At 39.6% G+C, this 14,710-nt stretch overlaps 1 pseudogene; it reads right to left on the bottom strand.

The window, feature by feature from the left end:
• Positions 1 to 13,435: 13,435 nt before the first annotated feature.
• LOC134485560 (large ribosomal subunit protein uL22-like) lies at positions 13,436 to 14,030 on the bottom strand (annotated as a pseudogene).
• Positions 14,031 to 14,710: the final 680 nt, after the last annotated feature.

Genomic DNA, 14,710 nt, shown 5'->3' with positions numbered 1-14,710 from the left:
CTGCCTTTATATGTTATTTGACCATTTTCTCTTACTGCTTTTAATATTCTTTCTTATTTTGTGCGTTTGGTGTTTTGACAATTATGTGACGGGAGGTGTTTCTTTTCTGGTCCAATCTATTTGGAGTTCTGTAGGCTTCTTGTATGCCTATGGGTATCTCTTTTTTTAGGTTAGGGAAGTTTCCTTCTATGATTTTGTTGAAGATATTTACTGGTCCTTTGAGCTGGGAGTCTTCACTCTCTTCTATACCTATTATCCTTAGGTTTGATCTTCTCATTGAGTCCTGGATTTCCTGTATGTTTCGGATCAGTAGCTTTTTCCGCTTTACATTATCTTTGACAGTTGAGTCAATGATTTCTATGGAATCTTCTGCTCCTGAGATTCTCTCTTCCATCTCTTGTATTCTGTTGGTGAAGCTTGTATCTACAGCTCCTTGTCTCTTCTTTTGGTTTTCTATATCCAGGGTTGTTTCCATGTGTTCTTTCTTGATTGCTTCTATTTCCATTTTTAATTCCTTCAACTGTTTGATTGTGTTTTCCTGGAATTCTTTCAGGGATTATTGTGTCTCCTCTCTATGGGCTTCTACTTGTTTATTTATGTTTTCCTGGAATTCTTTCAGGGATTTTTGTGTCTCCTCTTTATGGCCTTCTACTTGTTTATTTATGTTTTCCTGGAATTCTTTCAGGGATTTTTGTGTCTCCTCTCTATGGGCTTCTTCTTGTTTATTTATCTTTTCCTGGAATTCTTTCAGGCATTTTTGCGATTCCTCTCTGTAGGCTTCTACTTGTTCTCTAAGGGAGTTCTTCACGTCTTTCTTGAAGTCCTCCAGCATCATGATCAAAAATGATTTTGAAACTAGATCTTGCTTTTCTGGTGTGTTTGGATATTCCATGTTTGTTTTGATGGGAGAATTGGGCTCCGATGGTGCCATGTAGTCTTGGTTTCTGTTGCTTGGGTTCCTGCGCTTGCCTCTTGCCATCAGATTATCTCTAGTGTTACTTTGTTCTGCTATTTCTGACAGTGGCTAGACTGTCCTATAAGCCTGTGTGTCAGGAGTGCTGTAGACCTGTTTTCCTCTCTTTCAGTCAGTTATGGGGACAGAGTGTTCTGCTTTCAGGCGTGTAGTTTTTCCTCTCTACAGGTCTTCAGCTGTTCCTGTGGGCCTGTGTCTTGAGTTCACCAGGCAGCTTTCTTGCAGCAGAAAATTTGGTCTTAACTGTATTCCCGAGGCTCAAGTTCGCTCGTGGGGTGCTGCCCACGGGCTCTCTGCAGTGGCAGCAACCAGGAAGACCTGTGCCGCCGTTTCCGGGAGCTTCAGTGCACCAGGTTTCCAGATGGTCTTTGGCTTTTTCCTCTGACGTCCGAGATGTGTGTGCAGAGAGCAGTCTATTCTGGTTTCCCAGGCTTGTCTGCCTCTCTGAAGGTTCAGCTCTCCCTCCCACGGGATTTGGGTGCAGAGAACTGTTTATCCGGTCTGTTTCCTTCAGGTTCAGGCGGTGTCTCAGGCAGGGGTCCTGCCGCTCCTGGGCCCTCCCCCATGGGAGCCCAGAGGACTTATACAGTTTCCTCTTGGGCCAGGGATGTGGGCAGGGGTGGGCAGTGTTGGTGGTCTCTTCCGCTCTGCAGCCTCAGCAGTGCCCACCTGACCAGGCGGTGAGGTCTCTCTCTCTCACGGGGTCTGTTACATTGTCTTTTACAGAGAGCCTCTATGGCTCACATCTGGACAAACCACACCAGGCCAACAGGTTCCACGTGGAGAGGTTTATTGGAATGGTAGAGACAAAGGCCAAAGGGGTGAAGAGAGGTAGGAGAAAAAGAGAGGAAAAAAAGGGAAGAGAGGAGAGAGAAGTTGAAGAGGGCAGAAAGGATCTGCCTTTTATGTGAAATGTGGTGTAACCGTAACATGAAATGTGGTGTAACCGTAACATGAAATATATGCTAGAAATAGATGACAGTTGCCTTGACAACAGATGCTCAGGTGACCAGATGACATCATTGCTGGAGGTAAAAGCAGTTCCTGATACCAACATTTGGAAATGTAGGTCACCAACTGGGACCCTCCTTTGTACCTCTAGCATACCTGTCAAAAAAACTAGATCTAACCATGCAGGGATGGCACCTTGTGTTTGTACCTTAGCAGCTGCTGAACTCCTTATTGAAGAATAAGAAAACCTAACATTTGGGTTGCCTACAATGGTCTTCTCCTCTTATAACATGTCACAGCTCCTACCTTTCAAAGGTTGACAGAATCTACCTCCCTCCAAGGTTCTTTCTCTTCAGGTAGCACTAATAGAAGACTCCACACTACCCTTTCAATCACACCTGCCTTTCCAATCTTCTTTCTCCACCAAATACTAACCACTCCTTATCTCACTCCTGCACTAAAACCTTAGAGGAATTATTACCTCACCCTTCACACATACAGGAGGGCAATTTGCCTCAGACCATCTATACCTGGTATACAGATGGAAGCTCCTTTCTACGTGAAGGAGCCATAAGAGCCAGCTGCCTCATAGTGACAGACACTGAGGCACAGGCCCTTCCTGCTCATACCACCAATCAACAGGCTGAAGTAGTAGTCCTTACCCATGCCTTTCAACTGGCACAGGGACAATCCCTCAACATCTACACAGATTCTAAACATGCTTTCCATATCATCCTGACCCATGCCCCTAACTGGAATGAGCATAAGTACCCCATGGTACTTATGACTAAAGGAGGATCAGTAACTAATGCAAACAAAATTATGGCCATGCTAAAGGCCTCCCATCTCCACACAGCTATTGGGTTTGTCCACTGCAGATCCCACCTGACGAATGACTCTATTGTCTCCAAGGGAAACAACGGAGCTGAAGAGGCAGCCAGAGCTGCGGCCCTTAGGGGCCTACACATGTCTTACCCTCCCCAGGACATTCTTACACTGCAACCCACATCCCCACTCTCACTTCCTAACACTCATGAAATTCTGTCCTATCTTGGCCACATCTTTCATCCTAACAGCAAGGCATTGTCTTATTTTGTTACAACCCACCAGAAGCCTACTCCTAAGGACTTAAGTTTCTTAAATCCATCACTGCCTCTTCCAAAGTCTGTCAAGTGTCAGACTTCAACCTCTGGTATTGTAGCACCCCTTTTTCTACCCATCAGGCCAGAGGTTCCCTTCCTGGAACTGACGGGCAACTTGTCTTTACCCACATGCCAAATGTGCCAGTTACCTCCTAGTTTTGATTGACACATTCTCAGGGTGGGTGGAGGCATATCCCACAACTAACAAAAGGGTTCAGACAGTTTCTGAGTTTCTCTTCCAAGAGATCATCCCAATTTGGTGTCTCAGCCTCCCTTCAGTGAGACAATGGTCCCTAATTTACTTCCCAAATTTCTCAAATTCTGTCTAAGGCCCTAGATATCACATGGCATTTTCATATTCTATACCACCCTCAATCTTCAGGTGAGGTAGAAAGAACTAACTGCTCCCTACAAGCCACTCTTGTCAAACTGTCACAGGACCTTTGATTGGGCAAAACTCCTACCTCTGGCTCATTTTATGTTACAAGCTCTCCCCAAGTGACTTCTCTTTGTCTCACCTTTCAAACTCATGTATGGATGTCAGTAATAACTCCTGGTCTTTCAACTAAATGCACTCCCCTCCTAGACCACTTTCTTGCCCCATTACTTTGTCTCTCCCTTTCTCTCCTATGGAACTTTACTGACCACCACTGACTAAGGCCACACGCTGTCTACTGTCCACTACCTATCAACATTTGAGACCAAGTTCTTCTGTCCCCTCCAGATCAGCAGCTCTTAGCTTTCTTTCCTAAATGGTAGGGCCCTTCATGGACCCTGCTCTCTTAAGCTGCAAAAGATGTTGAGACCACCCACCTTGTGCCCAATCCCAGAAGAATGAGACACCACTCTAGCATCTGTGCTCCACTCCACTCTATTAGACCTGGGCTTCTCATCTGATTGTTTCCATCCATGCTATCACTTACATCTAGAGATTTGAGGTTCAAGGAATCCCCACTGATCACAAACAGACTTTCGCAATAGGATCAGAAAACCACTCTATGCTGGGAGCCAATCCAAATTGCTGTCATCCCTATATCTGTCATTCCTTCTACATATTATGTTCTCTTTGTCTGTTTTCTCTTTGACCAGATGATTGCAAAAAATGGCCAGACAAATATGGGGACTGCCCATATTGGTCGTTCCAGATACATATGTTAGGATCAAGGACCAATCACTTCTGTCAGCAATGCAAGACCCTGTTCTTCTATATACAAGACCCATGGAATCCCAGGTAGAAAACAGGAGTTGTTGGTAAGCTCTAATTTAAAAACCAAGCAGGGCCTCCACATCCAGAGTACTATCCACATCCAGAGAAATTTTGTCCAAATTCCCAAACTCTAGATATCGGAAAAATAGGAGAAATAATCAAACAGCCCTCCAAAGTCCTTACGTCCTTGACATCCCCCCTCACAAATGGTACTAACTTGTCATTTAGCCTTTTGATTCAGACCCTGACCTTGGTGTACCAACTCCTTATGGCACCCAACCTGGTCACTTTAAAGACTGCTAGCTACGTAGTACCCCCCCTGAAACTAATTCACAATTGCCAATTACAGCCTCTCTAGTGATACTGCCCAATAACCTTACCTCAGCTTTTATCAGCTGCCCTGACTCCGATGCTGCCATCGCCCCATACTACTTGTATCCCTCTTATTGGTGTGAGAGTTTTAGGACATCCAGGACATGTTCTGAAGGAAAACTCATTTCCCTAGACTGCAATAGCACCACAATCCTTGACAGCCTATCTCTGCCGCAGGGCCCTGCAGCTCAAAACACGTCAATTCTGTGTGGCACTGGTATATATCATCACCTACCTGCCAGCTGGTCAGGAAGAGTTTACACACTGGTGTTCCTTCCCTGAACTAGGAGTAATACATGGCAAAGAATCTCTACCAATTGCAGTTTTTGACATATACCTGTCCAGCATAAGAGGGCACTGCAGGTTGTGCCATTCCTGGTTGCTGCAGGAGTAGCTACAGGTGCTGGCACTGGAACTGCAGGGCCGACGACTTCCCTAACCCTATACAAGAAGTTCTTATCCCAGCTTGACAACGGTTTCCAAGGAATGTATGAAACCATGCTCATCATCCAGAAAAAGATCGATTCTTTGGCAGCCGTTGTGCTTCAGAATAGACAGGGACTAGATGTCCTGACAGCTAAAGAAGGTGGTCCTTGTCTGTTTCTCCAGGAAGAATGCTGTTTCTATGTCAACGTATCTGGGGCAGTAAGAAATACATTCCATTAGCTGCAATCAGACATCCAGAAATGCAGGGAACAGCATGAGGCCTCCAATTCCTGGGTTTTTCAAAACCCTACATGGAAATAGGATACTGCCCTTCTTAATGCCTCTTCTTCCCATTTTCCTGGAGATACTATTTCCTCCCTGCCTCATTAATCTTGCTTCCATATTCCTTCAAAGACAAATTCAAAATTTTCTAACCAAAAAGTCAAAAAGTTCCTTTTACACAACTATCAAGTGGGCCCGGATGGTGAAAGTCAGCTACATCCCAAAACTGATAATGCTCCTAGACAGCAGGAAGCATTTTAAGAAGTCTAAAGCCCCTATTTCCCTTTTAGCATTGGCTTCCCCCTTTTCCCTTTTTTCTTCTCTCTATGATAAGAAAAGAGGAGGTATGTTATCATCAGAAGTGGTTTACAGCTAGCCTCTGAGTCCAGCAATGACATCATCCTTAGGTAACAAAGACCTGCTTGCTTCTGTTGCCACAGCAACCACCACACTCTCAAGGCACATGCCTCACTCACATTAAAAGTACAAACACACGCACACACACACACACACACACACACACACACATATATTCACACACACACACAAATGAGTATTTACAAACAGATAAGTAAGATAGAGTACAGTATTCTTTGTATTATTTTATAGTATCATGTGTGTTTATAACTATGCTCTCATAAAGAAAAACTATTATAAGTAACTAAACATCATTTACAAGATGGTAAGAAGAAGTAATAAGTATTTATATAAACAATGGAAATGGAGAAAAGTACACACTTACAGTGAGAAATTATCTCTTTTTAAATAGTTTTTAATGTGTTTTTAAATTACCATACCACTAACTTTCAATTTAAGTCCCCAGGAATTAAATTCCTAAAGCATATTTTACCATAACTGATATGGATAAATCCTACCTCATAGTAACTAGTACTTTTTTAAATAGGCAAAGACATATTTGTATCCATGAAAATACATTGTTTCAGGTAGCACACTTTAAATTTTCAATCTCCTCCTTCCTCTCCAGCCTGTCAACAGCCTTATTTTCAAATGTTTTCCTATTTCCCATCCTTTCCTTTTCACTTCCTCAGTCAGGTTCTTCCAATGAAATTTAGGTATTATACACAGTATTCCTGCTTGGCATAATCTTCTGTGAATATGTAAGAGATATACTCCTTTCCATGGTCCTTCCTCTTACGTTCATTAATGGACCTGGTGAAATTCAATAAAAACACACTAAGAAGTGAAATAAAAGGTATAGTGACTTGTTTTCATATAAATCAAGGATGTAATTACAAATTATTAATTTTAAATTAATAGGCTAAATAACAGTTTTGTGCTACAACAAATAAAAGCAGTTTTTCAAAAAACAAAACAAAACAAACAAACAAAAACAAAAACAGGGTTATGTTGCAAAACAAAGCAGGTGAGCCCTAAACTATGACATTTAGGAATCAGATTTCGTTCTGAAAATATTTCCGCCTATAGTAATGGAACCAAGATCATACATGGTTTAGAACCAAGATGTATACCTTCTGAGTGTGCACAGTATTGTAATCTGTATTGACAATAGGTCAATATTACTTCCTGAATCCTATTTGAGCCAACATAAAGGTAGGGGAAGAAAATGGCAGCCACCACATTCTCAAAGTTGAAAAGGTAAGATATTCCCAAAACAGTTAGAAAACATTTACTAGGAGTCTAATCTTGATGCTGAAACCAAACAACCGGAAAGGAAAGTCATACACCAACATCTCTGATGACCATAGGTGCACAAGACATTAATAAAATACGTGTAAACCAAATGCAGTAACACAAACAGATTTCCCATTAGGCTTAAGGCAACTTCATCCCAGAGATGGAGGAAAGCGTCAATACATGAGAATTAACATAATATACCACATAAGTACAAGTACCACCCTATTGCATACATAAAAGACCTTTGATAAAATACAGCCTCCATTTGTGAGGAAAGTCTTGCAGAGAATAGGGATACAAGGGATTTATCTCAACTTGATAAAGGCAATATACAGCAAAAGTCATCCAAAAGAGAGAGAGAATAATTCAAAGTACTTGTGTTGGAATCAAGACCAAGACAAGGATGTTCTCTCATCTCACTTCTCAATATACTTCTTACAGTGTTAGGTCAAGCAATTAAACAAGTCAAGGTAATGAAGCAAATAAATGAGGAGGGAAGAAATCAATATATGTTTATTTTCAGGTTTTAAGATTCTATACATAAAAACTAAATCTTAAAAAAAACTCCTAGAGCTGATAAATATTAATAAAAGTTGAAAAACACAAAATTAAAGCACAGGAATCAGTATCCTTTTTATATACAAAAGACAAACACAGAAAGCAAGGGGACAATACTACTCTCAATAAACTAAATCAAAACAAAACAACAAGAAAATTCTTGAAATAAATATGACAAAGGAATGTGTGCCATGAAAACTGTAAAACAATAGAGAAATTCACTGAACATATTCCTGCTTAAGAAACAGCTACAGGTGTTTCTTGCCCTCTTGCTAAGAGCAGAAGAATAATTAATACTCTGTTAGTACTCAGTGGCTTCTGGGATTTTCCTAACATTCACATCACCACAGAGAACTACAAACAACTAAGAAACCTCTTAAGTTATTGAGAAGCAAATCCCAAGCTTCATGCATTTTTCATGTAAATAAAATAAACCATTTAAGTATCAAATTTAAAATGGAGATAGGATCTAGTATGAAACCCCCCCCCATTACCACAGTCCTGTGTGTGCGACCTCAGTGTGACAGCTCCAAGGACTATGTGTCCTGAGAGCTGTGTGTCCTGAGGACTTAAAGCTGTTATGCTGTTATGGAGTTCTGCTCTGTTCACTTCCAGCATATTCCTCATAATCTAAGAATTATGGGAAAACTCTAAGGGGCCTCAAATCACTCACTGGCCAACATCTCTGGCACTAACAATTGATTTCTTATACACATTTTTGCCCTCAGCTTCCTGATGAGATTTATTAAGAATTGCTCTTGAGTAGATACTCATTCTGAGGAATTAAAGTAGATATGACTGATTTTTATATAAGTGGTTAGATCTGTGAGTCTTTTACGAATACTTTTTAAGGATAAATAATGAAATAATTACTCCTGTTTTTGTCTAGAAGAAAACTAAAACAATTACATTGTATTTTAATGCTGCTTGAAAGATTTGGCTGGGACATATAAGTGATGGAACAAAGAATAAAACACAAGGGTTAGGGCATCCATCAACTATGTGTATCTGTTAAGGCTTGTGTATGATGGGCTGGAACACTGTTCCTTCTACCATCAACTCTGTGTGTGTGTGTGTGTGTGTGTGTGTGTGTGTGTGTGTGTGTGTGTGTGAATTTTCTCTCTTCCCTGGTCTTTCTCACTGACCCCAAGGAGTCAGGAGTTCATAGGTTTTTCGCTGATCATAGAGAGTGCCAACCCCCCAGTAACTTAAGCTTTGCTCCCTCAGAAAACTGTCTGTTGAGTAACATCTCTAGTTGCTGGCTGCCTGTGGCAGCATCCCCATAGGTATGTGGATCCACCCTCATCAAAAGATTTAAGCACTGACCCCCAAAGGCTGCCTGCCTCATTTTACCCACCACACAGATGCCAATATTGGTCATCATCAATGGTAGAAAATAGTTTACTTTTAATTTAGAAGGAAATCAAGTTTCAGCTTAATTTTCTGTGTATTTTCCTGAATGTATGTGACTGTGTCCGTGAAGAGACAGACTGCCCAGAACTGAAGTTATGAACAGTTGTGAGGCAAGTTTTTCTTATTTGTAAAAACTGACAAATAAGGCCCCACCAATGCCATTCAAATAAAAAAATAAAAAGAAAAAGAAATATGTAGCTTTCAATTTCTTACCATTTTATACCTGAAGGAAGATAAACATGACAATGCCTATTATTATTATTATTAATATTAATATTATTATTATTTTGGTTTTCACTGGAGGATCACTAGGGACTAATATGTTATTTAAAATTCTTTACATGGTAGTATAGATGAAAGACTCAGACTAAAATATTTCCTTTTGTAATATATATTTCATAGGTGGAAATTGTAGAACTGACTTGCGAGGATTAATCTTTCTAAAAATATATAAAAGAAATCAACCCATTAAGAAATAGAACTCACTTAGCTTCTCCATACCTGCCTTCATAACCACAAGAAGCAATTTCATCTCTTGAAAAAAAGAGAACCAATTCAATTTCTTTGCGTAGAATCGGGATTCTTACTCACTGACAATCTGATATTAGGTCTGCATTAAAATAAGATTTAATCATTATGCTAAAATATGTTTTCCTTAAATTTTATTAAGGAAATATGGTTTCTGTTATTTTCAGGTGCAAATATTTAAGTTCCAAACACCTGCATGAATGGCCATTATTTCTATACTTAGTACAAAAACTAGTAAAATTCTTTTTTTATTCTTCAGCAGTGTTCAGACAAAAACGCGTCACAATAAACTCACGGTATCATGTTTTAATAAATGTAAACCATTCTGTTACCTTGTCAGAAAGTCCCTGGGGTAGGCAAGGGTGAAAGTGGTAAGGAGGATGAAGTCCACCTCCTTGCTTAGGAGAACTATGCAGCTCACTATAATAGGAAAAACAGAAAAGAAGTTTCTTGGAATGGTTACTTTTTCTTTCCTTAAAGAACTTTCTATAGAACTAAAAACTAATATGTTAAAGAAATTTCAAGTTTCGGCGAGCCATTTGATTAAACAAAAACTTACTAATCATTTTTTGAAAGTTTGGATTCCTGTTTCCCATATCTAGAAACTAAGTCAGTGTAACAGGATGATCTGTATACACTACATCCATCCATACATGCACGCCTGCGTGAACACACACACCCCCCCACACACACACAAACACACAAATATATGCACATTATATAAATAGTTTTATATACTATAATGACACTTTATCTTAAACATTAAAGTTTTTCTTTTACGCACAGGTAAAAACAGTCTAACAGCATTATTTTCTACTTGTTATGAAACAAGTGCACCTTCAACTAAAAAACCTGAGATCAATTTTAGTCAGTAGTAGGTGCTTTGCAGAACATAATTCCAGTTTCGATAGAAAAACAGCTTACCAGCATTTGTAATATCCAAATCAAATTTGCAATCTCACCCAGATGTATAAATGTGCCCGGCACCTGAACCATAAAGAAGTCCATTAATAATGGATACGTATATTAAAGAAATTGTTATTTATCTCTGGATAATACTATTAGGTTAAGCATGATGTGTGCTTTTATAGAACTTTTTCTGCTACAAACAACACTGTTAGTAAAGCAAGACCCAAACCTATCACTTTAGCTAATTTCAAACATGGCTATTCTGTGTACACTGCAGTAGCACATAGTTAAAAATACTACTCAGTGCCTCTTTTCAAACATATTGAAACACCTCAATGCTCTATGAAAAACAACAAAGTTATTGCATCACCAGAAATACACAGTTCAATATCTAACTTCATTTCAGTAGACCATGAGACTTAATCTCATCCACACAATCCAGGTACTTTATTTACAAGTTATAAGCCTAATTGGGCAGGTTTACAGCTATAGTAACCTATTTCCATGCCATAATATCCCTTGTTACTTGCTGTTTTTCCAGGCCACATGCTCAGTGTCCATCTCCTCATATGGTGGCTTCCTCCTCCCTTGGTCTCCTCTCTTGTTCCCCCTTCTCCTCTCTCTTGAGACCCTCCACTCCATCCTCAAGTACCACCTTTCTTCTTCTATTGCCTAATCACAGACTCTATCCATTTTTGATGAGCTAAACTAAGAAGTAAACTTTACAAAGCATCACTTGGGGTACCTGAGGATCTGCTCCTCACGGCTTCCAGATCTTGGGAGCCAGTATGTAGGGAGCATTTAAATACAAGCAGCACCACACCAACTCCACCAATAACTTTTCCTTATCTGACCAATAACCAGCAGCATCTTTACCTAATACACACCCCATACAGATATTTTCAGATCCTAGCACCCATAGCTATGGCTTCTGGTAAAATGTAAGTACGTGTCACATTCTTACAAACTCAAGACAAAGTGAGCAGATTATCCAGTGTTTCCACAACAGTCCTGTATGTAATCTGCAAGAATTTAAGGGTCATCAATAACAATCCAAAAGAAAATGCCACTAAACAAAGACAACAGCCATGATACATTATATTCCAAAGTTACAACCATGAATTAAGCTTTAAAGGGAAGTTACATAACCTTTATATTTTAAAGACTTTTAAAATAGGAGTCTCACTTGAAATTATGCAAAGTTCATTTTTGACCACTGAGTGTGGGCCATGCACCCCGACTGCCCTGGCCTGAAAGGCAACACCATAGTATTCTTCTTCACTTGGCTAGCTGACCTGTTCCACAGTGCAGCAGTGTACATGGGGCTCTTCACAAGCAGAGTGAGCTACTCTATGTGAGATTCATGGAAATGCAAGGATACACAGTCCTCACTGGAGGGCAAACTAGACAAGCACATGGAGAAAGGATGTGGAGGAATAGTTGGAGAAATCAGAGACCAGGACACAAGATAGTGAAAGAGAAATCGCTGAGAGTCAGTCTGTGACTAATATAATTTTTTAACTGTTGCTCCTGTAGAATGAAAAGGAAAGTTGCTAACAGGGTAGAAAACATCTGCATCCTAGGAATCCAGGAAGGGTTTGTAAAAGGCCCCAAACATGTGCAGAGATTAAATAGCTCTAAACGGAATCATCAAAGAGATGATTCAGGAAACAGCACACAAAGGAAGTCACAGATGGATCAAATGCTCTGGTTACATTGACCTAATTTCTTAATATAAGGAACAAGAAATCAGTTTCCAAAAAACACGAATATGCTTCATCTAATAATACAAGTCAATATTAGACCTAATTTTTATAGAGCTAATGTGTAGAAGTCAAAGAAACTAACTTCTAAAATGGCTCTTAGTACATTTAACTTTTGTGCGATGTCTAATAATGACTCAGAGAATGTGATATTGGAAAAAAGTAGAAGAAAGGCATTGGAAAAGGAGTTTTAGGCACAGGTTTGGCTGTAAATTTAATACAAGACAATCTAGTCCTTCTATATCTAGCAAATACTTTTACAGCCTCCAGATGGTTCACAGACCTTAAGATACAAAAATCAATGTCATAAAGTTAAAACAAGAATATAGTATCAAGGTATTATGACCACTTTTTTTAAAGGAAAGGAATATTTCATTTTGTCCCCTTTCAATAGCAAGTGGAACTTAAACATTTCCTCTAATATTTGACTTCTGGTGGACCATCCAAAAGAAATGAAGGAGATGTGGATTATAAAAGGATGTTAAATATTTTAAAAATCCAGTGGCTAGTAAGATGCTGCTAATTAAGTAAGCAAAGAAAATATTCTGCTGCAAAACCATGCTTGGCCAGCCAGTGATGGAAAGCAAGACAAAAGAAGATTAGTATCCTGCTACTTTCAAAGAACAAGCACCTACCCAGGTCAAAATCTAGATGCAGACTACTAAAACAAGCAGCTGACACAGAGTCTACCCACCAGACTGAGCAACAAAGGAACTTAGAAACACCACCAAACATGCACAACTGTTTTTTTTCCCCTCATTTTGACAGATATTCACTCAGTATTTTCTTAGTTTTCAGCATGGGACATGTACTGTGTACTTCCTTCAGTTACACATCCCTTACTTTCTAGAAATTAAATTTTATCTGTTTAATAATACAAATTAGGAAATTCAGAAAGAAAAAGCAACCTGGTACACAAGTATGCTGAAGAAACTGACCAGAGACAATGAAACAAAGACTCAACAAGCTCAGGAAGTTATCCCAAGATCTACTGACACAAATCACTAATCTCAAAATTTTCTGAAAACATTTAACAGCTAATAAGAACCCTAGAAAACTTGAAAAACTGATACACATATAAAATATAAATTTGTGTACAATCACCCTTCCTGGTGCACCGTGTAAGCAGATGATGGCAACCAAGAAAGACTAATTCCAGAAAAGAAATCCATTGGCCAGATTCTGCTTTGCCTCCTCAGGGTCGTTTCTAAAATAACCGTTTTTTTTTTTTTTTTTTTTTTTACTTTATCTGCATTTATTTATGCTGAATTTTTTCCCGTGCCATGTGTTTTTGTTTCCTCAGTTTCTTCTGGGATATCTTTTTCTTCTGTCCAACCTCCTCTTCTGGCTTTGGAACAATCTGTTCCTTCTCAGTGAGCATCATCTTGATGTCCCAGATGGAGCTCATGTATGGGTTAATCTGGCCGTGAGTTCTGTAGGTTCGTCTGCGCATCTTAGGAGCCTTGTTCACCTGGATGTGTTCATTGACCAGAGAATCTACATCCAACCCCTTAAGTTCAGCATTACACTCTGCATTTTTAAGCATGGGCAGCAAAAAATCAGCACTCTTTTTTGACCACCGTCCCTGTGTCCAGCCCCACTGTTTGGCCTGGGCGTACCTACCAACTCCACCATTATACCGCCGGAATGGCACACACTGCCTCTTTAAAGTGACATCCTTCAGATACTTGGTGGCTTTGCGGATATGCATACCCTTGATGGCCTGGGCAGTTTCCAGGGTGTTCTTAAAGTGAACACGAAGGTTTGAGCCTCTTGACTTGCATGATTTCGTGGGGTTTTCTGGGTCAAGGGAGTAGAGAACCATCTTCACAGGTCACCTCTGGCTGCTTACAGGAAGAACAACCATTGTTTATTTAAATCTGGCAAAATAGGTAACAGAAGGTACTGGGATAAAACCAAAAACTAAATCCTTTCTACTGTGCTATATGTCTTTCTTCTCATTAATGTGTTCCTAAAACAATGATTTTTTTTTAAATATTTGTGGTTTTACAATTTATTCTACAAGGAAACCAATGGGAAAGACTTGCCAATTTCTTTAGAACTGTAATGCAGGGTAGTAAAACAAATGAAGATCTTGTGATTGTAAAGAAACTAATTTTCCAGGACAGTTAAGGAAATATTTCTTTTAAGAAACCAGCTCACTCAAATGAGGCATTTCGACTCTGGTTACAATAGTCATTGTGCCCTTCCTTGAGTCGGGGTTCCCTGCTCTGTAGCCTTCCCTTGAAAGTTCTGTTCTCTTGGTGTCATATCCTGAAAGCCGAGGTTAGGTACCATGGTGTCTGCTTTTAAGTTCTAAAAAATATTGAAGAACATAAATGTTCAGTGTCTGCACGGTGATATAAGCCACATCGCCAATAGCTCATCTAGTTAATATGAAATAAATCAAGCTTTCACTCCCAACCTATGTTGGGATTGAGTTCCAGGTGAACATCATCATCCTGTTCCAAAAATCAAAACTATACACTGGTCATTGCTCAGATTTAGATTTTGTTTCGATTCATGTTGT

The sequence above is a fragment of the Rattus norvegicus genome, chromosome 2 (genome assembly GCF_021556685.1).
Source record: "Rattus norvegicus strain SHRSP/BbbUtx chromosome 2, alternate assembly SHRSP_T2T, whole genome shotgun sequence".
NCBI classification, from domain to species: domain Eukaryota; kingdom Metazoa; phylum Chordata; class Mammalia; order Rodentia; family Muridae; genus Rattus; species Rattus norvegicus.
This window is presented reverse-complemented; position numbering and strand designations above follow the sequence as displayed.